At 40.7% G+C, this 26,414-nt stretch overlaps 1 pseudogene; it reads right to left on the bottom strand.

Annotated features, from left to right (window-relative positions):
• Nucleotides 1–3,819: 3,819 nt before the first annotated feature.
• On the bottom strand, nucleotides 3,820–24,953 carry LOC145875769 (uncharacterized; annotated as a pseudogene).
• Nucleotides 24,954–26,414: the final 1,461 nt, after the last annotated feature.

Here is a 26,414-nt window from a genome sequence, read left to right as displayed (position 1 = left end):
AGATCTATAGTTCCTCCTAGAGATCTATAGTTCCTCATAGAGGTCTATAGTTCCTCCTAGAGATCTATAGTTCCTCCTAGAGGTCTATAGTTCCTCATAGAGGTCTATAGTTCCTCATAGAGGTCTATAGTTCCTCCTAGAGGTCTATAGTTCCTCCTAGAGATCTATAGTTCCTCCTAGAGATCTATAGTTCCTCCTAGAGATCTATAGTTCCACCTAGAGGTCTATAGTTCCTCCTAGAGGTCTATAGTTCCTCCTAGAGGTCTATAGTTCCTCCTAGAGGTCTATAGTTCCTCCTAGAGGTCTATAGTTCCTCCTAGAGGTCTATAGTTCCTCCTAGAGGTCTATAGTTCCTCCTAGAGATCTATAGTTCCCCCTAGAGATCTATAGTTCCTCATATAGAAATATGCTTAATCAGATGATTGACATGTGGATAATAAGCTTTATTATAACGTTATCTTGGGGTTCCGTTCCTTCACTGCCCATCATAGAAGATCACGGGGTGGTATTGAGAGGGGGATGATATTTTAGAAAGCAGAGGAAGGTCTATAGTTCCTGGGAGGCTTGATTTTGCCGTGGTCTCTGGGAGGTTAGAGAACCGTTGAGGATCCCATGGTCATTGTCTGGGAAACTAAAGTTTATTTTTGGTTCTGCTGGGAGGATGTTTGGAGAGCTGCTTCGTTGCTATGGAGAGTCCCTGAAAAAGCAAATGGAATGGTTGTCGTGACTACCTGAGAATTTCTTACGTTTTATATGGATTCTGTGATGAATTGTATGTGTGTATAATGATTACTAGAGATTTGATGAAGTAATACTGGGAATATAATTAGATACAATTTAAACAACCCATATGTAGACGAACGTAGGTTTTGAGTTGGTATCTTTAATGGATCATTTGATAAAGATGAGGTTTAAGCATTATTAAACTGTCTACAAAGTCTGAGCAGTTGTCTCAGAAACTGATGGGAGTGTGTCCACTTTAGGGTAAGTTACCCTAACGATGTAACTATAAAACGCTTATTGGATTTTCTCCGTCCGGGTACTACATTTCAAATACACGTAAATCTACATTTGAAATGGGGGGGGGGGGGGTTCTTCCTGGTATGAGAGGAGTTGGGGGGGGAGTTTAGTTAGTTAGTTAACGAAGCTAACATTAGCTAGTTCATTATCACAAAAGTGAGAACTGCTCTAGATTGGAAACTTACGTTAATGAGTGTAAAGCCATGTTGGCTTTATGGAAACGATATACAATATATGGGAAAGAATATAGTTGAGGAAATAATCCAAACCTAGTTGTGCCTAGTTAGGACATAACGTTAGCTAGCTAGCTAACGGTACTGTACTGTAGCTCATACAACGCCGACGGTCAAACCCGGCTTTCTAATATTTACGTTCATTAACTATAGTAACGTTATGGAAGATATTCACAGAAAACCATCATTGTCTTCGTTATTCATTATTAGTATGTTATATTATTATAATACATTATTTCGAGACATATTCAGAGCCAAACATCAACCCAACTTAACCTTTTTAACTGTTGTCGCATCCAAACGTGTCACCATCGTTTTCAGTTGTAATTGCGAAGTTCCCGGAAGAAGTCCAGCAACAACGGAGGTTCCTCGATGAACCCACCTTCTAACAAGTTCTTTGAAGAACCTTTTGGGTCTGTTTTTCATTGACCAAGAACCCTACGGTTCTTAGTGGATCTGAGAACAACTCCAGTTGAACCCTTCATTTTTAGAGTGTAGTCGGCTCTATTTACTCTCAGATTCAAACATGATGATTAGCATCAACGATCAAGTCAGCTGCTGCTGCTCCAATACAGTATGAGGTGAGACGGTGAACTGGGCAGTCAGCTGCTGCTGCTCCAATACAGTATGAGGTGAGACGGTGAACTGATGTTGAACTGGGCAGTCAGCTGCTGCTGCTCCAATACAGTACGAGGTGAGACGGTGAACTGATGTTGAACTGGGCAGTCAGCTGCTGCTGCTCCAATACAGTACGAGGTGAGACGGTGAGCTGGGCAGTCAGCTGCTGCTGCTCCAATACAGTATGAGGTGAGACGGTGAACTGATGTTGAACTGGGCAGTCAGCTGCTGCTGCTCCAATACAGTATGAGGTGAGACGGTGAACTGATGTTGAACTGGGCAGTCAGCTGCTGCTGCTCCAATACAGTATGAGGTGAGACGGTGAACTGATGTTGAACTGGGCAGTCAGCTGTTGCTGCTCCAATACAGTATGAGGTGAGACGGTGAACTGATGTTGAACTGGGCAGTCAGCTGCTGCTGCTCCAACACAGTATGAGGTGAGACGGTGAACTGATGTTGAATCATAATGATTAAGTTAATTAAAATGAATTAGTGAAACTATTAAAAAATAGTATTTGTCATATTAAATATATTACTCTATTGTTATCATATAGAAACATGATGGAATATTGTACATCATATTAAATATATTACGCTATTGTTATCATATAGAAACATCATGGAATATTATACATCATATTAAATATATTACTCTATTGTTATCATATAGAAACATCATGGAATATTATACATCATATTAAATATATTACTCTATTGTTATCATATAGAAACATCATGGAATATTATACATCATATTAAATATATTACTCTATTGTTATCATATAGAAACATCATGGAATATTGTACATCATATTAAATATATTACTCTATTGTTATCATATAGAAACATCATGGAATATTGTACATTATATGACCATCAACATACATTATTGTTTCATTCAATTTCACATAATAAAGATATTTAATATTTTCAAGTTCAGAAGTCAGAACCCATCACCTGCTATGTAAAAGAGACAGAAGAATGCACAATGGTCAATGCTATCTGGGATCCTTGGTACATCCCTACCCTAAACCCTAACCTTAACCCCTACCTTAACCATTTTAAATGTCAACTTCAACGGGCTAGGGACGTCCCAAGGATGTATCTCTACCTGAAAATACATGATCTAAGTGATTGATAGTTGGTATTCAGCAGTCATAAAGCCTTATTTACTTTAATGAACTACTAAAATAGTGATTTAGTCAGACAGCATAGACAGCAGCTCTACACATTATTGACTGACTGATCCATTCATCCTTCCATCCCTCCTCAGCCTTCCTCTCCTCTGAAGACCCAGTGAGGGTGGAGCTCAGTCAGAGAGCTGTTGAGGGACTGGTTAGGAAGAACACTTCTACAGCCAGAGAGGTGAGAGGTCACACTTGGTTTAGATGGTAAATATTTATGTCCCCTTAGTGGTTCATCACGTCAGCAAAAGAGAATATGTTCCATCATCTATGTTTATTTACATTAGTGCAAATTGTCCACTGATATTGGTGTAATTTCTCACCCCTTTCGGCTGTATGAAAGGTAATTTCCCCTCAGACACACACATTTGTTCTTTGATATTACGAAGGTCATTTGTGTATAATGTACTTTTCCCCAACATCTCTTTACATTGCTTATGCATATTCAGTGGCCTGACTGTATCCATACTATATCAAAAGCCCATCCTGGTAGATCTGAACCTAATGCAGCTTGGAGTGATCAGATGACAGAAGTCACATTTAGGTGCCAGGTGTAACTGAGGCCATAGATGCTCCATATCCATTACTTTGAGTGTTTTATATAATATGACTAAATGTGTTTCTGTGTTGCAGGTGCAGTCAAGAAATGGAACAGCAAGGCCACAGAACATGACATAAGCAGAGCTGTGGGAGACCACTTCAAGCCCCTGGTAGAGCCGGGGGTGGTGTTTACCTCTTCAGCAGTCTGTTGATTGGTCAGTCACTGGGTTCATTTGTTTTATTATATGGTCAAATCAAATCAAGCTTGATTCATACAGCACATTTCAGACATGGATGCAACAAAATGGCTTCACAGGAAAAATATTTTTAAAAACATTGAAAATAAACAGAAATATTTAGTACACAACAAACATAAGAGGATAAAAAACAGAAGACTAAACTGAAAAACTATTGATTAAAATGTTAATTGGATGCAATATCCAACCCAAAATATAAGCTTGGGACACTGAAAGTTGACTAGTAACAACAACTGGGACCTAAAAGACACCCACCATGAGACCCACTAAATCTGCCCAAGAAGAGGAAAACAAAAGAAAAACCCACACCAAACTTAAAGACAGGAAGTAAACCAAAAAGGTGGAGCAACTAAAGGTGTTGACTCTCCACATGTATCAAGACAACTGGAGCACTGGGCCAGACACTCTTAAATAGAACCTGGACCAGCTCAGGTGAAACACCTTCCCAATAACGAGATGGACAAGCCAGCACAGGTGTAACACATACTGACTAACGAGGTGACACCAATCAGTGCGTCCTACGTGCTAACGAGCTAGACGTGCTAACGAGCTAGACGGGCTAACGAGCTAGACGTGCTAACGAGCTAAAGTCCAACCTCAAAACATAAATGGAAAAACCAAAGCCTGTAACACCTTCCCCCTTAAGACAACAAATATATCCTATATTTATGTTGGACAAGTTTGCTCACCACCAACAGAAAACAACTTCCATTTCTCATGATAATCAACTACAATGATTCACCTTCACCAATATAAACATGATGTCTACTGGATGTCAACAATTAAAAACAAGAAAAAAACACGTATTTCTAAAAAATAATATACAATAGGATTATTTGTTTCTCCTTTTTCTTTCTATAGAATCCTAAATCCCACTAGCTTCTAGAACACTCATCTTCCTAAAACTCACTAGCTTCTAGAACTCTCCTCTTTCTAAATCCCACTAGCTTCTAGAACTCTCGTCTTCCTAAAACTCACTAGATTCTAGAACTCTCCTCTTCCTAAATCCCACTAGCTTCTAGAACTCACTTCTTCCTAAATCCCACTAGCTTCTAGAACTCTCGTCCCCTTGGAACCCAAACAAAACTCATCTCCAATACGGAAAAAACGTGCAGTCAAAATACATTGTGATCCATGGCAACGCACTGTCTAAACACAAAACTTTTTAACTGCCCACCCTTGAGACAATCAGCAACCAAGTTGTCCTCACCACAGACATGTCTGATTTCAAGAGGAAACTCCTGCAATATCCATAGTAACTTTCCACCTCACTGCAGAGCTTCTCTCTCTTTTCAGGGTTCACTAGATAGGCATGTTGTTGGATCGGGGCCCAGTCCCCAATGTCATGTTCTAGTACATTTGGGTTGGCACATCTGAGAATGAACCCTGATATTTTAAAAGCAGGGCAACAATGTCAATATAATTGTACCAAAAATTGTCAGTTGGTTGCATGAATAAATATCATCAATAAATCGATTACTAAATCTGATCATGAAATGTAAATATGAAATATTTGGTTGCATAGTCATATTTTCAATGTCTTTTCAATGACATGTTGCTAGATGGGATATCCCCAATGTCAAAACACAGTTTTAACGTGTCCTAATCAATAACCAATATGCAGAAACAGTTTGGGATATATTGAAAACCTAAACATAAAATGTGCTATATACACAAACATCTGCCACAATAAACACAACACATGGAAATGGGAGATATCTGTTACCTCACTGGTTAGAGGACAACCTGCAGAAGACAGTCAGCTACATTTTGGAGTGATGCATTTAAATGTAGGGGTCGCTAAACAAAGGAACACAACACTTATTTGTCATAACTCATCGATATCATGTTAAAATCATTTGTGTGACAGGAGGGAGATGAAGTTGCACGTCCTGTTAAAACGAACAGCTCAAAAAGCACACGGAATCTGGGAATAATGTGTACATCCCTGGTCAGAGGACAATTTGTAGAAAACAGCTAGCTACATTTTGAAGTGTTGCATTTTGATTCAAGTGCGTCACCAACATGGTAAGTGTAACACAGCTCTTTTTTTGTTAGTCACTTTTTGTTAAATCACATAAATAGTACTCTTCCATTTCTGAGCCTGGATTTTCCCCCTGAAACTAAAATCAATAGAACAGGGGGCAAATATTTAGGGTTCTACATTGTGACATCATTAAAATACTCCTACTACAATGTTTAAACATTCTACATTGTGACATTATTTCATTGATATCATGAAACAACTCCTTCATGTTTTTTCTGATGTTTAATCAGAGATCTGTTATCAGAGTATCTCTTCCCACATTGATCACAGCTAGGAGATTTCTCTCCTGTGTGTGTTCTCTGATGTGATACTAGGCTGGTTAGCCAAGAAAATCTTGTCCCACATTGACTACAGCTATATTGTTTCTCTCCTGTGTGTGTTCTCTGGTGTATAGTGAGATAGCTAGACGTAGAAAAACTCTTCCCACATCGAGTACAGCTATATAGTTTCTCTCCTGTGTGTGTTCTCTGGTGTATAGTGAGATAGCTAGACGTAGAAAAACTCTTCCCACATTGAGTACAGCTATATGGTTTTTCTCCTGTATGAGTTCTCTGGTGTTTAGTGAGATAGCTAGATGTAGAAAAACTATTCCCACATTGGTTACAGCTATATGGTTTCTCTCCTGTGTGTGTTCTCTGGTGTATAGTGAGATAGCTAGATGTAGAAAAACTATTCCCACATTGGTTACAGCTATAAGGTTTCTCTCCTGTGTGTGTTCTCTGGTGTAATATCAGGCCGTCTGACTGAGTAAAACTCTTCCCACATTGATTACAGCTATAAGGTTTCTCTCCTGTGTGTGTTTTCTGGTGCTTCTTCATATTCTGTGAAGTTAAGAATATTTTTCCACAATCTGAACAGTGGAAAGATTTCTCTCCTGTGTGTGTTTTCTGGTGTAGAGTCAGAGAGCCAGATGCAGCAAAACTCTTCCCACATTGATCACAGCTATATTATTTCTCTCCTGTGTGTGTTTTCTGGTGTAATATCAGGCTGTCTGGCCGAGTAAAACTCTTCCCACATTGATTACAGCTATAAGATTTCTCTCCTGTGTGTACTCGCTGGTGTTTAGTCAGATGGCAAGATGAAATATAAGTCTTCCCACATTGATCACAGCTATAAGGTTTCTCTCCTGTGTGTGTTCTCTGGTGTATTATCAGGCTGTCTGGCCGAGTAAAACTCTTCCCACATTGATTACAGCTATAAGGTTTCTCTGCTGTGTGTACTCGCTGGTGTCTACTCAGATGGCAAGATGAAATATAAGTCTTCCCACATTGATCACAGCTATAAGGTTTCTCTCCTGTGTGTGTTCTCTGGTGTGATAACAGGTTGCTTGACTGAGTAAAACTCTTCCCACATTGAGTACAGCTGTACGGTTTCTCTCAGGTGTACTTTTAGTGCTTTTAAACTTGAGTAACTCTTCCCACAATCAAAACAGTGGTGAGATTTCTCTCCTGCGTGTGTTCGCTGGTGTATTTTAAGTTCTGATGAAGATTTGCAATGTTTTCCACAGTCAGAGCAGCAGATAGATTTCTTCCCTGTGGGTCTCTGCTGGTGTTTCTTGAGGTGATAGAATCTGGACAGACTCTTCTCTGACTCGTTAGCATCATGATGTTGAGGCTCCCCAGAGGATCCATGATAGTCACGTCTCTCTCCTGTGTGAACAAGTCAGACAGATAGTTAAAGGCTCACAACAGCAGAAATCCACTGAAAAAGGTGATGCCAACAGCGTAGCCATGATAGTGTACAACAATTGACGTCTGTAATGAATGTTAAAATGACTTGACAATTGTCTTAAGACAGTCAAGTGAGCAACAATAGTCATATTTAGTCTTGTTTTCACATTAGTAGTAACTAGAAATAAGTAAAAGGTGTTGAACTCCTAAGCAGTGTGCCAGGCGACTTTTGTTCTCAAATATAGGCACCTTTCTGTGTTTGCTAAAATTGCGACAAGGGCGATGCGCACACAATTTGATTGCAGAAACACCTCCCTGCTAATGCAGAAACCGCTAGTTATGGATGTAGTATATCTGCCTGGAGCAAAAATGGTGAGCAAGTGGCCTAAGCTGTGCCATTAGAGATCTGGGTTCGAGTCCAAGCTCTGTTGCAGCCGGCCGCGACCGGGAGGCCCATGGGGCGACGCACAATTGGCCCAGCGTCGTCCGGGTTAGGGGAGGGTTTGGCCGGCAGGGATATCCTTGTTTCATCGCGCACTGGCGACTCCTGTGGCGGGCCGGGCGCAGTGCACGCTGACCAGGTTGCCAGGTGTACAGTGTTTCCTCCGACACATTGGTGCTGCTGGCTTCCGGGTTGGATAGGCATTGTGTCAAGAAGCATCGCGGCTAGGTTGGGTTGTGTTGTGTTTCGGAGGACGCATGGCTCTCGACCTTCGCCTCTCCAGAGTCCGTATGGGAGTTGCAGCAATGAGACAAGACTATGTACCAATTGGGGAGAAAAAAGGGGTGAAAAAAATATATATATTTAACAAATGGTGAGCAAAGATTAGTTTTCACAATGTATTCTGAATATTACAGCACTAGATCAGGAGTGTTACTCAAGGAAACTCACATTAAGCTCTGTGTCTATTCACTAATTCACCACCGTGGGGGAAACTCAGGGGAGTTCTCATAGGCTGACAGCAAAAATAGCCTCCATTTACAGGTTGATTATGATTATTATTATCATTTGACACTACTTTGGATTATAATTGTAAGGCTCGTTTGAATGTCCTGATTTAATATAATATTTGTGTTATTGTCAAATGTACTACTTTATATTTAAAAACGACTTCAACCAGTAAAATGCTCATTGGCTAGTTTTCCATCAGCATGACATCAGCCTGACAATGAGGTTTTGTCCACTAAGTGTATGCCAAAATGGTCTATAATCTCACCTAACAATAACATAGACCTACTGTAGGACCCATAACTTCACCTAACAACAACATAGACCTAGGACTATAAATCATTTAATATTTTAGGTGAAACAAGGAGACTAAAATGTCTTTGTCATGACAATTCATAACCTGATCACCAGATAATTTTGTGAATAATCCCACTAGGCTACTCTGTAATGTGTTGTCATTCTAAATGTCCTGAATAAAGGAAAATAGCTCTGTGTGTTGTACAATAGCCTATCCATCAAGGAACAGTTCTCTACACATTATGAGCTAAGTATCTCCGTTTCCAAACGGACTAACGAGACCCTACTGTAAATCAAGTAGACAATAACACATTATAAATATCGATTTGTTTGGGATGTTGGATCCAACGTGGAGCACGGCATAACTGTCTTTACCGGTGTAATGAATGAAGAACTACGTTTGACTGGCATGCAGAAAATGATTTCCTGGATCAGCTGATGATAGTTGAACATGTGACTGTAACTAAACAGCTACAGTATTAAGTATTATGTGTAATTATTGAAGAACCGCATTAATGACAGTATCCATTTGGGAGTTGTCAATAAAGTTAAGGTGACTCTCGGTTAGAACCATTGGATTTAGTAAACTGAAATGATTTAGGATTTCTGTGCCCATGAAAACTGTTTTCCCAGCGTAACATAAGGAGACACTAAATGTTACGTAGTTAGAGAGCATTTCGGAGGTCTGAATATACAAAACAACTGTCCGACAGCAAGATCCAGTATTTAAGTTAAAGTTCATCATATGACAAGCATAACGTTATGACTATAACTACTGTTCCCTGAAGGAGGGAAACTAGGTACAACATACTATTAAATCCACACGTTATGACTATAACTACTGTTCCCTGAAGGAGGGAAACTAGGTACAACATACTATTAAATCCACTGGCTTACTGGTGTTCTTCCATGCCGTCCATGGGAGGGGTGCGTCACTTGAGTGGGTTGAGTCACTGACGTTGTCTTCCTGTCTGGGTTGGCGCCCCCCCTTGGGCTGTGCCGTGGCGGAGATCTTTGTGGGCTGTACTCGGCCTTGTCCCGGGATGGTATGTTGGTGGTTGGAGATATCCCTCCAGTGGTGTGGAGGCTGCGCTTTGGCAAAGTGGGAGGGGTAATATCCTACCTGTTTGGCCCTGTCCGGGGGTTTCATCAGATGGGGCCACAGTGTCTCCTGACCCCTCCTGTCTCAGCCTCCAGTATTTATGCTGCAGTAGTTTATGTGTCGGGGGGCTAGGGTCAGTCTGTCACATCTGGAGTATTTCTCTTGTCTTTTCTGGTGTCCTGTGTGAATTTAAATATGCTCTCTCTAATTCTCAGAGGACCTGAGCCCTAGGACCATGCCTCAGGACTACCTGGCTTGATGACTCCTTGCTGTCCCCAGTTCACCTGGCCGTGCTGCTGCTCCAGTTCAAACTATTCTGCCTGCAGCTATGGAACCCTGACCTGTTCACCGGAGGTGCTACCTGTCAAAGACCTGTTGTTTTCAACACTCTAGAGAGCAGGAGCGGTAGAGATACTCTCAAAGATCGGCTATGAAAAAGCCAACTGACACTTACTCTTGTGTTACTGACTTGTTGCACCCTCGACAACTACTATGATTATTATTATTTGACCATGCTGGTCATTTATGAACATTTGAACATCTTGGCCATGTGCTGTTATAATCTCCACCCGGCACAGCCAGAAGAGGACTGGCCACCCCTCATAGCCTGGTTCCTCTCTAGGTTTCTTCCTAGGTTTTGGCCTTTCTCTGGAGTTTTTGCTAGCCACCGTGCTTCTACACCTGCATTGCTTGCTGTTTGAGGTTTTAGGCTGGGTTTCTGTACAGCACTTTGTGATATCAGCTGATGTAAGAAATACATTTGATTTGATTTGTGACTATAATTACTGTTCCCTGAAGGAGGGAAACTAGGTACAACATACTATTAAATCCACACCTCGCTGGAAGCCCCGCATTCCACAGGTGATGAGCGTGAGACTCGGATATATTCCTTAACCTGTTAGGGCTAGGGGGCAGTATTGACACGGCTGGATAAAAAACATACCCGATTTAATCTGGTTACCACTCCTACCCAGTAACTAGAATATGCATATACTTATTACATATGGATAGAAAACACCCTAAATTTTCTAAAACTGTTTGAATGGTGTCTGTGAGTATAACAGAACTCAAAACCTGAGAGATTCCTTTACAGGAAGTGGCCTGTCTGACCATTTCTTGAACTTCTTTTCCATCTCTATCATTTACTAAGGATCTCTGCTCTAACGTGACACTTCCCACGTCGTCCATAGGCGCTCAGAGCCCGGGAAAAAACAGAATGTCGTCATTCCAGCCCCAGGCTGAAACACATTATCGCCTTTCTCAAGTGGCCGATCAAGGGACACTGGGCTTATGCGCGTGACCCGACCGCCCCCGCCTTTGGGATTTTTTCCTCTGTTTGCCGAAAAGGAGATTCCCTGTCAGAATATTATCGCTTTTCTACGAGAAAAATGGCGTAAAAATTGATTTTAAACAGCGGTTGACATGCTTCGAAGTACGGTAATGGAATATTTAGAATTTTATTGTTACGAATTGCGCCATGCGCGCGACACTTCTTTACTATTTCGGATAGTGTCTGGAACGCACGAACAAAACGCCGCTATTCGGATATAACGATGGATTATTTTGGACCAAACCAACATTTGTTATTGAAGTAGCAGTCCTGGGTGTGCATTCTGACGAAGACAACAAAAGGTAATCAAACTTTTATAATAGTAAATATGATTATGGTGAGTGCTAAACTTGCCGGGTGTCTAAATAGCGAGCCCGTGATGCCTGGGCTATGTACTTAGAATATTGCAAAATGTGCTTTCACCAAAAAGCTATTTTAAAATCGGACATATCGAGTGCATAGAGGAGGTCTGTATCTATAATTATTAAAATAATTGTTATGCTTTTTGTGAACGTTTATCGTGAGTAATTTAGTAAAATGTTAGCGAATTCCCCGGAAGTTTGCGGGGGGTATGCTAGTTCTGAACGTCACATGCTAATGTAAAAAGCTGGTTTTTGATATAAATATGAACTTGATTGAACAAAACATGCATGTATTGTATAACATAATGTCCTAGGGTTGTCATCTGATGACGATCATCAAAGGTGAGTGCTGCATTTAGCTGTCTTCTGGGTTTTGGTGACATTATATGCTGGCTTGAAAAATGGGTGTCTGATTATTTCTGGCTTGGTACTCTGCTGACATAATCTAATGTTTTGCTTTCGTTGTAAAGCCTTTTTGAAATCGGACAGTGTGGTTAGATTAACGAGAGTCTTGTCTTTAAATAGCTGTAAAATAGTCATATGTTTGAGAAATTGAAGTAATAGGATTTTTAAGGTTTTGAAAATCGCGCCACAGGCTGCCAGTGGCTGTTACGTAGCGTCCCACCTAGCCCATAGAGGTTAAATGATTTAATCCTTAAATGTAATACCTCACTTCACCGACCCAGGAAGTGGAGGAGCCAAACAGGTGTTGTAACTCGTTCATAACTGGCACGCAGATCGGTAGAAATGGTAAGATAAATTGGCACTTCAAACGGAAATGGAAAAAGTTTGCCTATTTTACCGGAAACTTCAGGAGCATAACGTCAGAATTAACGAAGGCCAGCAGCAGGTGGGGAATTGGTTATTTTCTTCTGGTTATATTGACCTCTGGCTTCCTCAAGTAATTTGTTTGTGTTAATTATTTAATCAAATGCTTGAAGCATCAGTTCAATTCAAGTTCTGCACATACAGTTGATTTTATTAAACACATGGGGTGTGTCTATATGAACAAATACACGTCATAAAATTTCAACCAATCAATTGGTAGAAAGAATACAGTAGGTTGTATCTCTCTAGGTCATGCCAGTAGGTTACAGTAGGTTGTATCTCTCTAGGTCATGCCAGTAGGTTACAGTAGGTTGTAACGCTCTAGGTCATGCCAGTAGGTTACAGTAGGTTGTAACTCTCTAGGTCATGCCAGTAGGCTACAGTAGGTTGTATCTCTCTAGGTCATGCCAGTAGGTTACAGTAGGTTGTAACTCTCTAGGTCATGCCAGTAGGCTACAGTAGGTTGTATCTCTCTAGGTCATGCCAGTAGGTTACAGTAGGTTGAACCTCTCTAGGTCATGCCAGTAGGTTACAGTAGGTTGTATCTCTCTAGGTCATGCCAGTAGGTTACAGTAGGTTGTAACTCTCAAGGTCATGCCAGTAGGTTGAACCTCTCTAGGTCATGCCAGTAGGTTACAGTAGGTTGTATCTCTCTAGGTCATGCCAGTAGGTTACAGTAGGTTGTATCTCTCTAGGTCATGCCAGTAGACTACAGTAGGTTGTATCTCTCTAGGTCATGCCAGTAGGTTACAGTAGGTTGTATCTCTCTAGATCATGCCAGTAGGTTACAGTAGCTTGTAACTCTCTAGGTCATGCCAGTAGGTTACAGTAGGTTGTACCTCTCTAGGTCATGCCAGTAGGTTACAGTAGGTTGTAACTCTCTAGGTCATGCCAGTAGGTTACAGTAGGTTGTATCTCTCTAGGTCATGCCAGTAGACTACAGTAGGTTGTATCTCTCTAGGTCATGCCAGTAGGTTACAGTAGGTTGAACCTCTCTAGGTCATGCCAGTAGGTTACAGTAGGTTGTATCTCTCTAGGTCATGCCAGTAGGTTACAGTAGGTTGTATCTCTCTAGGTCATGCCAGTAGGTTACAGTAGGTTGTACCTCTCTAGGTCATGCCAGTAGGTTGTAACTCTCTAGGTCATGCCAGTAGGCTCCAGTAGGTTGGGTCTCTCTAGGTCATGCCAGTAGGCTACAGTATGTTGTAACTCTCTAGGTCATGCCAGTAGGTTACAGTAGGTTGTACCTCTCTAGGTCATGCCAGTAGGTTGTAACTCTCTAGGTCATGCCAGTAGGCTCCAGTAGGTTGGGTCTCTCTAGGTCATGCCAGTAGGCTACAGTATGTTGTAACTCTCTAGGTCATGCCAGTAGGTTACAGTAGGTTGTACCTCTCTAGGTCATGCCAGTAGGCTACAGTAGGTTGTATCCAAGTGGGCACAATTATCGACCCAATGTGGAAAGTGTTGAATTTGGTCAACAACAAAATGAATGGCTTATTTGCTACGTGAGGTTTACTTGATCTAACAGAAGTTTCGTAATGATTAAGTTGTTACGTGGACACGTGACATATCGACAACTTTGATAAAAACACTATTGGAGTTGTCTCCAGATTGCTATGCATATTCATGCTAGTAGCTTAGCATCTCTCTCCATTGAATACAGGTGGTTGACGTCAACAACCCTCATAGAATATAAACAATAGATTACAATAATAAGATGTATCCACCAATCCAAAGACAGGATAGGCGGGAGATAGACAACCCACAGTGCAGCTTTGTGGACAACGACTCCCCTTGTCAGGACGGAGTGACATCTTGTCAGTATATCCATAATGTTTGGTGTAGCCAACCCAACTCTCACATGGCTCTATTGGGGGTCACGGTGTGTAGTAAAACATCACTACATTAAAAACACTACATGCCGTGGCCCCCCAGTCTGCGGTCAGCAGATAGACCCTCCTCAAATATATATGTTAAGTCACTTTTTGGAAACGGAACGGAGAAAACAAGGGGTAGCTTGTCTCTACGCCGTCTGATTCTAGACATATCAGTCATCATCCCAGGGCCCTCCGTTGAAGAGGTATTGACGAGCCAACTCCGAATATCCAAAGTTAAAAACTAATTGAAGGTGGTACTTACTGGTGTTAATCAGATCTCCTATCTCCTCCTCTTCATCTTTCAATGTGACAGTAATCTCTCCTTCCTTCTTCACTCCAAAAACTGCATCTTCCTCCTCCTTCACTCTGAACACGTCTTCCTCTTCTTTCACTGTAATGTCTTTCTCTTCTTCTTTCACGGTAACAGCCTCACCCTCTACTTGGTTTTGTATTGAAACAGCCTCCTCTTCCTCCTCCTCTTTGACGAGAGCTTCTTTCTCCGTCCAGCAGACCTCATCTTCTTTAGCAGGAGGAGAGTAGCTTAGTGAACGCATGGTCGGAGATGTTAGCTAGCTAGGCTAATGCTAACTTAACCAGCCCGCTAGCTGACTAATAACAACAACACCGTAAATATGAAATTAAATCGGATAACTAACTAGACGACAGAAGTGGGTTTAAAACACAGTGGCTAATATACACTAAAGCATCTAAAGAGCTTTATTGTTCGGCTATTTTGTCTAGCAAGCTACCGTGGTGTCTGACTAACTGTTGTTGCTGTTGAAAGAAGCGTTCCGTCCACTACATTATACGTCACACCAACAGCATTACCTTAAATTCCCACACCGCCATCTGCTGACTGGAGTGGGTAACGCAGTTGAGTAAAATGATTATTTTATTGTCAGACAAAAAGTTAAAGTGTAGGAAGCATGAGTTTTTACTCGCCAGTGTAACAACACAGTGTGGTTAAAGACTTAGTAGCCTAGTTGTAGTCACGATATGGTTACCTATAAGTACAAACAGCTATGTTTTTGCATTATTACAAATTGATTAACTTATTTCGGGAAATCTTCTAAACTACCCACAATGCACTATTTCCCAACGTCATATGTATTATCAACTCTATGCTACCGAGTTTGTATGCCAGTGTAACGGTGTAATGAAGTTACATTTAAAAAAAAATGTATTTAACCTTTATTTAAACAGGCAAGCCAGCTAAGGACAAATTCTTATTTACAATGACGGCCAAACCCTAACCCATGTTTCCTGAAGCACCTCCCACAAATTGGATTGGAATGATGGGCACTTCTTACGTATCATACGGTCAAGCTGCCCCCACAACAGCTCAATAGGGTTGAGATCCGGTGACTGTGCTGACCACTCCATTATAGACAGAATACCAGCTGAATGCTTCTTCCCTAAATGGAGCTGTGCTTTGGGTCATTGTCCTGGTGTAGGAGGAAGTTGGCTCCAATTAAGCGCCGTCCACAGGGTATGGCACGGCTTTGCAAAATGGAGTGATAGCCTTCCTTCTTCAAGATCCCTTTTACCCTGTACAAATCTCCCACTTTACCACCACCAAAGCACCCCCAGACCATCACATTGCCTCCACCATGCTTGACAGAAGGCGTCAAGCACTCCTCCAGCATCTTTTCATTTTTTCTGGAACTCACGAATGTTCTTGTTTGTGATCCGAACACATCAAACTTAGATTCGTCTGTCCATAACACTTTTTTCCAATCTTCCTCTGCCCAATGTCTGTGTTAGTTTGCCCATCTTAATCTTTTCCTTTTTTTAAACGGTCTGAGATATGGATTTTTCTTTGCAACTCTGCCTAGAAGGCCAACATCCTGGAGTCACCTCTTCACTGTTGATGTTTAGACTGGTGTTTTGCAGGTACAATTTGAATAAGCACCTAGTTGAAAACTTGTGAGGTGTCTGTTTCTAAAATTAGACACTAATGTACTTGTCCTCTTGCTCAGTTGTGCACTGGGGCCTCCTTCCATTCTGGTTAGAGCCAGTTTGCGCTGTTCTGTGTAGGGAGTAGTACACAGCATTGTACGAGATCTTCAGTTTCTTGGCAATTTTTCGCATGGAATAGCCTTCATTTCTCAGAAATAGAATAGACTAACAATTTTCAGAAGAAAATGATTTGTTTCTGGCCATTTTGAGCCTGTAATCGAACTCACAAATGCTGATGCTCCAGATACTCAACTAGCTTAAATAAGGACAGTTTTATTGCTTCTTTAATCAGCACAACAGTTTTCAGCTGTGCTAACATAATTGCAAAAGGGTTTTCTAATGATCAATTAGTCTTTTAAAATGATAAACTTGGATTAGCTAACACAACGTGCCATTGGAACACAGGAGTGATGGTCGCTGATAATGGGCCTCTGTACGCCTATGTAGATATTCCATAAACAATCAGCTGTTTCCAGCTACAATAGTCATTTACAACATTAACAATGTCTACACTGTATTTCAGATCAATTTGATGTTATTTTAATGGACAAAAAAAGTGTTTTTCTTTCAAAAACAAGAACATTTCTAAGTGACCCCAAACTTTTGTTACACCATGTAGGAGCAGTATAGACCTAGTCTGTTCATTATATACATCTACATGATGTATTGTTACACCATGTAGGAGCAGTATAGACCTAGTCTGTTCATTATATACATCTACATGATGTATTGTTACACCATGTAGGAGCAGTATAGACCTAGTCTGTTCATTATATACATCTACATGATGTATTGTTACACCATGTAGGAGCAGTATAGACCTTGTCTGTTCATTATATACATCTACATGATCTATTGTTACACCATGTAGGAGCAGTATAGACCTAGTCTGTTCATTATATACATGTACATGATGTATTGTTACACCATGTAGGAGCAGTATAGACCTAGTCTGTTCATTATATACATCTACATGATGTATTGTTACACCATGTAGGAGCAGTATAGACCTAGTCTGTTCATTATATACATCTACATGATGTATTGTTACACCATGTAGGAGCAGTATAGACCTAGTCTGTTCATTATATACATCTACATGATGTATTGTTACACCGTGTAGGAGCAGTATAGACCTAGTCTGTTCATTATATACATCTACATGATGTATTGTTACACCGTGTAGGAGCAGTATAGACCTAGTCTGTTCATTATATACATCTACATGATGTATTGTTACACCGTGTAGGAGCAGTATAGACCTAGTCTGTTCATTATATACATCTACATGATGTATTGTTACACCGTGTAGGAGCAGTATAGACCTAGTCTGTTCATTATATACATCTACATGATGTATTGTTACACCGTGTAGGAGCAGTATAGACCTAGTCTGTTCATTATATACATCTACACGATGTATTGTTACACCGTGTAGGAGCAGTATAGACCTAGTCTGTTCATTATATACATCTACACGATGTATTGTTACACCGTGTAGGAGCAGTATAGACCTAGTCTGTTCATTATATACATCTACACGATGTATTGTTACACCATGTAGGAGCAGTATAGACCTAGTCTGTTCATTATATACATCTACGCGATGTATTGTTACACCATGTAGGAGCAGTATAGACCTAGTCTGTTCATTATATACATCTACGTGATGTATTGTTACACCATGTAGGAGCAGTATAGACCTAGTCTGTTCATTATATACATCTACATGATGTATTGTTACACCGTGTAGGAGCAGTATAGACCTAGTCTGTTCATTATATACATCTACATGATGTATTGTTACACCGTGTAGGAGCAGTATAGACCTAGTCTGTTCATTATATACATCTACATGATGTATTGTTACACCGTGTAGGAGCAGTATAGACCTAGTCTGTTCATTATATACATCTACATGATGTATTGTTACACCGTGTAGGAGCAGTATAGACCTAGTCTGTTCATTATATACATCTACATGATGTATTGTTACACCGTGTAGGAGCAGTATAGACCTAGTCTGTTCATTATATACATCTACACGATGTATTGTTACACCGTGTAGGAGCAGTATAGACCTAGTCTGTTCATTATATACATCTACACGATGTATTGTTACACCGTGTAGGAGCAGTATAGACCTAGTCTGTTCATTATATACATCTACACGATGTATTGTTACACCATGTAGGAGCAGTATAGACCTAGTCTGTTCATTATATACATCTACGTGATGTATTGTTACACCATGTAGGAGCAGTATAGACCTAGTCTGTTCATTATATACATCTACATGATGTATTGTTACACCATGTAGGAGCAGTATAGACCTAGTCTGTTCATTATATACATCTACATGATGTTTTGCTACACCATTTAGGAGCAGTATAGACCTAGTCTGTTCATTATATACATCTACATGATGTATTGTTACACCATGTAGGAGCAGTATAGACCTAGTCTGTTCATTATATACATCTACATGATGTTTTGTTACACCATTTAGGAGCAGTATAGACCTAGTCTGTTCATTATATACATCTACATGATGTATTGTTACACCATGTAGGAGCAGTATAGACCTAGTCTGTTCATTATATACATCTACATGATGTATTGTTACACCATGTAGGAGCAGTATAGACCTAGTCTGTTCATTATATACATCTACATTATGTATTGTTACACCATGTAGGAGCAGTATAGACCTAGTCTGTTCATTATATACATCCACATGATATATTGTTACACCATGTAGGAGCAGTATAGACCTAGTCTGTTCATTATATACATCTACATGATGTATTGTTACACCATGTAGGACCAGTATAGACCTAGTCTGTTCATTATATACATCTACATGATGTATTGTTACATCATGTAGCAGCAGTATGGAGGTCAGTGGGGGACAAAATTGTTGACACCCTTGATAAAGATGAGATAAACGACTCTATTAAATAAATAATTAAAATACTGAGCTATATTGTATGTAAAAAATAAAGAAATTATATTATTTTATACTAATAGAATTGCTCAGAGAAAGAGATTTAGTTTAACATGTAATTCTCAAAAGGCTGGGGTCTGAATTATTGCCACCCATGTTTTCAATACTCCAGCACCCTCCCCTTGGGAGGATAACGACACTGAAATGTTTAATGAGATTAGAGAACACATTGGGTGGGATCTTAGACCCTTCCTCCAAACAGAATCTCTCCAGGTCTTTGATTTATTTAGTCTGTCTTATGGACTGCCCTGTTCAATTCAAACCACAGGTTTTCAATGGAGTTCAAGTCCGAAGACTGAGATGGCCATTGAAAATGTTGATTTTGTGCCCAATTAACCATTTCTTTGTGGATGTTGATGTGTCTTGCTGGAAGATCCACTTATGGCCAAGTTTCAGCCTCCTAGCAGAGAGGTAACCAGGTTTTGGGCTAAAATATCCTGGTAGTGGGTAAAGTTAATTTATTTATTTCATACAGTAATTTTTGCTCATCATTATCAAGGGTATCAATAACTAGGTGCTTATTTTGATATCTAGTTATTTGACTGAATCAGAAATACAGATGTGGAGTAGATGTAGAGTTTGTTTAAAATTCTCATAAAAAAATCTGAACTAATCAAACAACACTTGTTGCTCTTTATACGTGTTGATATAATATTCATATTTAATGGAGAGGAAAAAAACGTTTCCCTAAACTGCTTTATAATATTATAATTCAATGAAGAATAAAAATAGTTTTCCCTCCTCAACTGCGTTTCCTCCCTCCAGACAGCAGATGGCGATATGTGTCTTTCAGGCGATGTTTCTACTGTGACGTATAATCTAGTGGACGGAACGCTTCTTCAACAACTGCAGCCACCTCGGTAGCTCGCTAGCCAACAAAGTCTGAACATTCAAGTTCTTTAGACACTTTCCAGGTTTAATTGCAACTGTGATTTAAACATACTTATGTGTAAACAACTAGCTACCCCATTTAATTTAATATTTACGTTGCAACTATCTGGCTGGTTAAGTTAGCACTAGCCTAGCTAGCTAACATCCCCGACCATGCGCTCACTAAGCTACTCTCCTCCTGCTAAAGAGGAGGTCTGCTGGACGGAGAAAGAAGCTCTGGGGCTGAACATTGTCGTGAAAGAGGAGAAGGAAGAGGAGGATGTCACAATACAACAAGAAGTAGAGGGTGAGGCTGTTACCGTGAAAGAAGAAGAGAAAGACGTTTCAGTGAAAGAAGAGGAAGACGCGTTCAGAGTGAAAGAGGAGGAGGATGTTATTGTGAAAGAAGAGGAGGAAGTGAAAGAAAATGAAGACGTTTTTGGAATGAAGGATGAAGAGGGGGAGATTACTGTCACATTAGAGGAGGACGAAGAAGAGAAGACTGGAGAACTGATTAACACCAGTAAATACAGTGAGTACTATCTAATAAAACAGGGACATTGATCTGATTAACACCAGTAAAAACAGTGAGAACTCTCTTATAAAACAGAGACATTGATCTGATTAACACCAGTAAATACAGTGACTACTATCTTATAAAACAGGGACATTGATCTGATTAACACCAGTAAATACAGTGAGTACTATCTAATAAAACAGGGACATTGATCTGATTAACACCAGTAAATACAGTGAGTACTATCTAATAAAACAGGGACATTGATCTGATTAACACCAGTAAATACAGTGAGTACTATCTAATAAAACAGGGACATTGATATTTTATTTTATTTTTTTTACCTTTATTTAACCAGGTAGGCAAGTTGAGAACAAGTTCTCATTTACAATTGCGACCTGGCCAAGATAAAGCAAAGCAGTTCGACAACATACAACAACACAGAGTTACACATGGAGTAAAACAAACATACAGTCAATAATACAGTAGAAAAATAAGTCTATATACAATGTGAGCAAATGAGGTGAGATAAGGAAGGTAATGACAAAAAGGCCGTGGTGGCAAAGTAAATACAATATAGCAAGTAAAACACTGGAATGGTAGATTTGTAGTAGAAGAAAGTGCAAAGTAGAAATAGAAATAATGGGGAGAAAAGGAGCAAAATAAATAAATACATACAGTAGGGGAAGAGGCAGTTGTTTGGGCTAAATTATAGATGGGCTATGTACAGGTGCAGTAATCTGTGAGCTGCTCTGACAGCTGGTGCTTAAAGCTAGTGAGGGAGATAAGTGTTTCCAGTTTCAGAGATTTTTGTAGTTCGTTCCCGTCATTGGCAGCAGAGAACTGGAAGGAGAGGCGGCCGAAGGGGGAATTGGCTTTGGGGGTGACCAGAGATATACCTGCTGGAGCGCGTGCTACAGGTGGGTGCTGCTATGGTGACCAGTGAGCTGAGATAAGGGGGGACTTTACCTAGCAGGGTCTTGTAGATGACCTGGAGCCAGTGGGTTTGGCGACGAGTATGAAGCGAGGGCCAGCCAACGAGAGCGTACAGGTCGCAGTGGTGGGTAGTATATGGGGCTTTGGTGACAAATCGGATGGCACTGTGACAGACTGCATCCAATGTATTGAGTAGGGTATTGGAGGCTATTTTGTAAATGACATCGCCGAAGTCGAGGATCGGTAGGATGGCCAGTTTTATGAGGGTATGTTTGGCAGCATGAGTGAAGGATGCTATGTTGCGAAATAGGAAGCCAATTCTAGATTTAACTTTGGATTGGAGATGCTTAATATGAGTCTGGAAGGAGAGTTTACAGTCTAACCAGACACCTAGGTATTTGTAGTTGTCCACATATTCTAAGTCAGAACCGTCCAGAGTAGTGATGCTTGATGGGCGGGCAGGTGCAGGCAGCGATCGGTTGAAGAGCATGCATTTAGTTTTACTTGTATTTAAGAGCAGTTGGTGGCCACGGAAGGAGAGTTGTATGGCATTGAAGCTTGTCTGGAGGGTTGTTAACAAAGTGTACAAAGAAGGGCCAGAAATATACAGAATGGTGTCGTCTGCGTAGAGGTGGATCAGAGACTCACCAGCAGCAAGAGCAACATCATTGATGTATACAGAGAAGAGAGTCGGCCCAAGAATTGAAACCTGTGGCACCCCCATAGAGACTACCAGAGGTCCGGACAACAGGCCCTGCGATTTGACACACTGAACTCTATCAGAGAAGTAGTTGTTGAACCAGGCGAGGCAATCATTTGAGAAACCAATGCTGTTCAGTCTGCCAATAAGAATGTGGTAACTGACAGAGTCGAAAGCCTTGGCCAGGTCAATGAATACGGCTGCACAGTAATGTTTCTTATCGATGGCGGTTAAGATATCGTTTAGGACCTTGAGCGTGGCTGAGGTGCAGTTGCTGTTTGAGGTGAAGAAACATTTGTTTTGAGAAGCTCCACAACTCATTAGTGGTGGTGCATTAAGACAATCAGAAATACTATCAGACATCCACAAATGGGCACATTTATAGGCCTACATTTGCACACAGGCCAGGTAGACTAGTCCTACTTCTATATGTGTAACCAGGTAGACTAGTCCTACTTCTATATGGGTAACCAGGTAGACTAGTCCTACTTCTATATGTGTAATTAGGTAGACTAGTCCTACTTCTATATGGGTAACCAGGTAGACTAGTCCTACTTCTATATGTGTAACCAGGTAGACTAGTCCTACTTCTATATGTGTAACCAGGTAGACTAGTCCTACTTCTATATGGGTAACCAGGTAGACTAGTCCTACTTCTATATGTGTAACCAGGTAGACTAGTCCTACTTCTATATGTGTAACCAGGTAGACTAGTCCTACTTCTATATGGGTAACCAGGTAGACTAGTCCTACTTCTATATGGGTAACCAGGTAGACTAGTCCTACTTCTATATGTGTAACCAGGTAGACTAGTCCTACTTCTATATGTGTAACCAGGTAGACTAGTCCTACTTCTATATGGGTAACCAGGTAGACTAGTCCTACTTCTATATGTGTAACCAGGTAGACTAATCCTACTTCTATATGGGTAACCAGGTAGACTAGTCCTACTTCTATATGTGTAACCAGGTAGACTAGTCCTACTTCTATATGTGTAACCAGGTAGACTAGTCCTACTTCTATATGGGTAACCAGGTAGACTAGTCCTACTTCTATATGTGTAACCAGGTAGACTAGTCCTACTTCTATATGTGTAACCAGGTAGACTAGTCCTACTTCTATATGGGTAACCAGGTGTGCGTCCTTACTCAACATTGACAGGAGTGTTTCAAACAAAAGCCAATTAATAAATTGACAGAACTGACGTATCTTGCGGGGTCAGGTCTGGGTGGTCTGCCAGGGGCCGTTTCATTTAGTGTCCGTTTGGGTCGGCATGAGGAATGATTGTATTTCCCCATAGTATGTTGTACCGAAGTTGAAAGGGAGTGTAACTTTATGACTATTGTTGGATTCGGGCTAAACTTTGAACATTGAGATATTAACCTGTTACATCTAGACGTTCCGCTAGCGGAACACCGCTCCAATATCCAATGATAGGGCGTGGCACGAATTACAAATTCCTCAAAAATCCGAAAACTTCCATTTTTCAAACATATGACTATTTTACACCATTTTAAAGACAAGACTCTCCTTTATCTAACCACACTGTCCGATTTCAAAAAGGCTTTACAACGAAAGCAAAACATTAGATTGTCAGGAGAGTACCCAGCCAGAAATAATCAGACACCCATTTTTCACCTGACCCCGCAAGATGCGTCAGTTTTGGCAATTTTAGCAAACATAGAAAGGGGCCTATATTGGAGACCAAAAGTCGTCTGGCACACTGCTTAGAGTTTCAACAACATGAATAACTTATTTCTAGCCTACAATCATCGATGTTACTACTAATGTGAAAACAAGACAAAATATGACTATTCTTGCTCATTTTAAGACAAATGTCAAGTAATCATTACATTCATTACAGATGTCAATTGTTGTACAACATCATGGCTACGCTGTTGGCATCACCTTTTACAGTGGATTTTCGCTGTTGTGGGCCATTAACCATCTGTATGACTTTGTTGTTCACACAGGAGAGAGACGGGACTATCGTGGATCCTCTGGGGAGCCTCAACAACCTCATGATGCTGACAAGGCAGAGAAGAGTCTCTCCACATCAGAACACCTCAAGAAACGCCAGCGGAGAACCACAGGGATAAGATCTCACCGCTGCTTTGACTGTGGCAAAAGATGCACCTCATCAGGCATTAAACTACACCGGAGAATTCACACAAGGGATAATTCTCACTGCTGCTCTGATTGTGGGACATTTTTTAAATCTTCATCAGAACTCAAAATACACCTGAGAAATCACACAAAAGAGAAACCTTACTTCTGCTCTGACTGTGGGAAGAGTTTTCCTCTGTCAACCAGCCTGATATCACACCAGAGAACACACACAAGAGAGAGAACTTACAGTTGTGATCAATGTGGGAGGAGTTTTCCTATTTTAATCGCCCTGATATCACACCAGAGAACACACACAGGAAAGAAACCATGTAGCTGTGATGAATGTGGGAAGAGTTTTGCTTCACCTGGCGGCCTGACAGCACACCAGAGAACACACACAGGAGAGAAACCTTTTGGCTGTAATCATTGTGGGAAGAGTTTTACTCTGCTAAGCAGCCTGATATACCACCAGAAAACACACACGGTAGAGAAACCTTATAGCTGTGCTCAATGTGGGAAGAGTTTTACTTGTTCTAGCATGCTGACTAGACACCATAGAACACACACAGGAGAGAAACCTTATAGCTGTAATCAATGTGGGAAGAGATACTCTCAAAAACGTTCTCTGATTAAACATCAGAAAATACATGAAGGAATTGTTTCATGATATCAATGAATTAATGTCACAATGTAGAATGTTTTAACATTGTAGTAGGAGTATTTTAATGATGTCACAATGTAGAATGTTTAACATTGTAGAAGGAGTATTTTAATGATGTCACAATGTAGAACCCTAAACGTTTGTCCCCTGTTCTATTGATTTCAACATGATATGGATATTAACCTCAGGGGGGAAATCCAGGCTCCGAATTGAAAGAGTTACTATTTATGTGATTTAACAAAAAGTGACTAACACAAAAAGAGTTGTGTTACACTTACCACGTTGGTGACCCACTTGAATCAAAATGCAACACTTCAAAATGTAGCTAGCAGCTTTCTACAAGTTGTCCTCTGACCAGGGATGTACACATTACTCCCAGATTCCATGTGGTTTTTCAGCTGTTCGTTTTAACAGGATGTGCAACCTCATGTCCCTCCTCTTGCATAATTGATTTCAACATGATATCGATGAGTGATGACAAATAAGTTCCTTTGTTTAGCGACCCCTACATTTAAATGCATCACTCCAAAATGTAGCTGACTTTCTTCTGCAGGTTGTCCTCTAACCAGTGAGGTAAAATATATCTCCCATTTCCATGTGTTTATTTTAGTTGTGTTAGTTTCAACAGCACGTACAACCTGATTTCCCCCCTAATCGATATCAGTGATTTATTGCTACTTGTCAAAACAACAGCGTTTCTGGTGCAGTTTATAAGGTGCTTGTTTTAAAAATTACAAGTAATATGATTATTGTGGCAGATGTTTTGTGTATATAGCACATGTTATCGTTAGCGCGTCTAGCTCGTTAGCACGTCTAGCTCGTTAGCACGTCTAGCTCATTAGCCCGTCTAGCTCGTTAGCACGTCTAGCTCGTTAGCCCGTCTAGCTCGTTAGCCCGTCTAGCTCGTTAGCCCGTCTAGCTCGTTAGCCCGTCTAGCTCGTTAGCAGGTATAGCCCGTTAGCACGTCTAGCTCGTTAGCACGTAGGACGCACTGATTGGTGTCACCTCGTTAGTCAGTATGTGTTACACCTGTGCTGGCTTGTCCATCTCGTTAGTGGGAAGGTGTTTCACCTGAGCTGGTCCAGGTTCTATTTAAGAGTGTCTGGCCCAGTGCTCCAGTTGTCTTGATACATGTGGAGAGTCAACACCTTTAGTTGCTCCACCTTTTTGGTTTGCTTCCTGTCTTTAAGTTTGGTGTGGGTTTTTCTTTTGTTTTCCTCTTCTTGGGCAGATTTAGTGGGTCTCATGGTGGGTGTCTTTTAGGTCCCAGTTGTTGTTACTAGTCAACTTTCAGTGGACACCCCCATAGTGTCTTTCAGAGCCCCTCCTAAAAAACAAGT

This window comes from Salmo salar, unplaced genomic scaffold, assembly GCF_965601325.2.
Source record: "Salmo salar unplaced genomic scaffold, fSalSal1 ptg000335l, whole genome shotgun sequence".
Lineage (NCBI taxonomy): Eukaryota > Metazoa > Chordata > Actinopteri > Salmoniformes > Salmonidae > Salmo > Salmo salar.
Note: the sequence above shows the minus strand (reverse complement) of the source record. Positions and strands in the feature narration are given on the sequence as shown.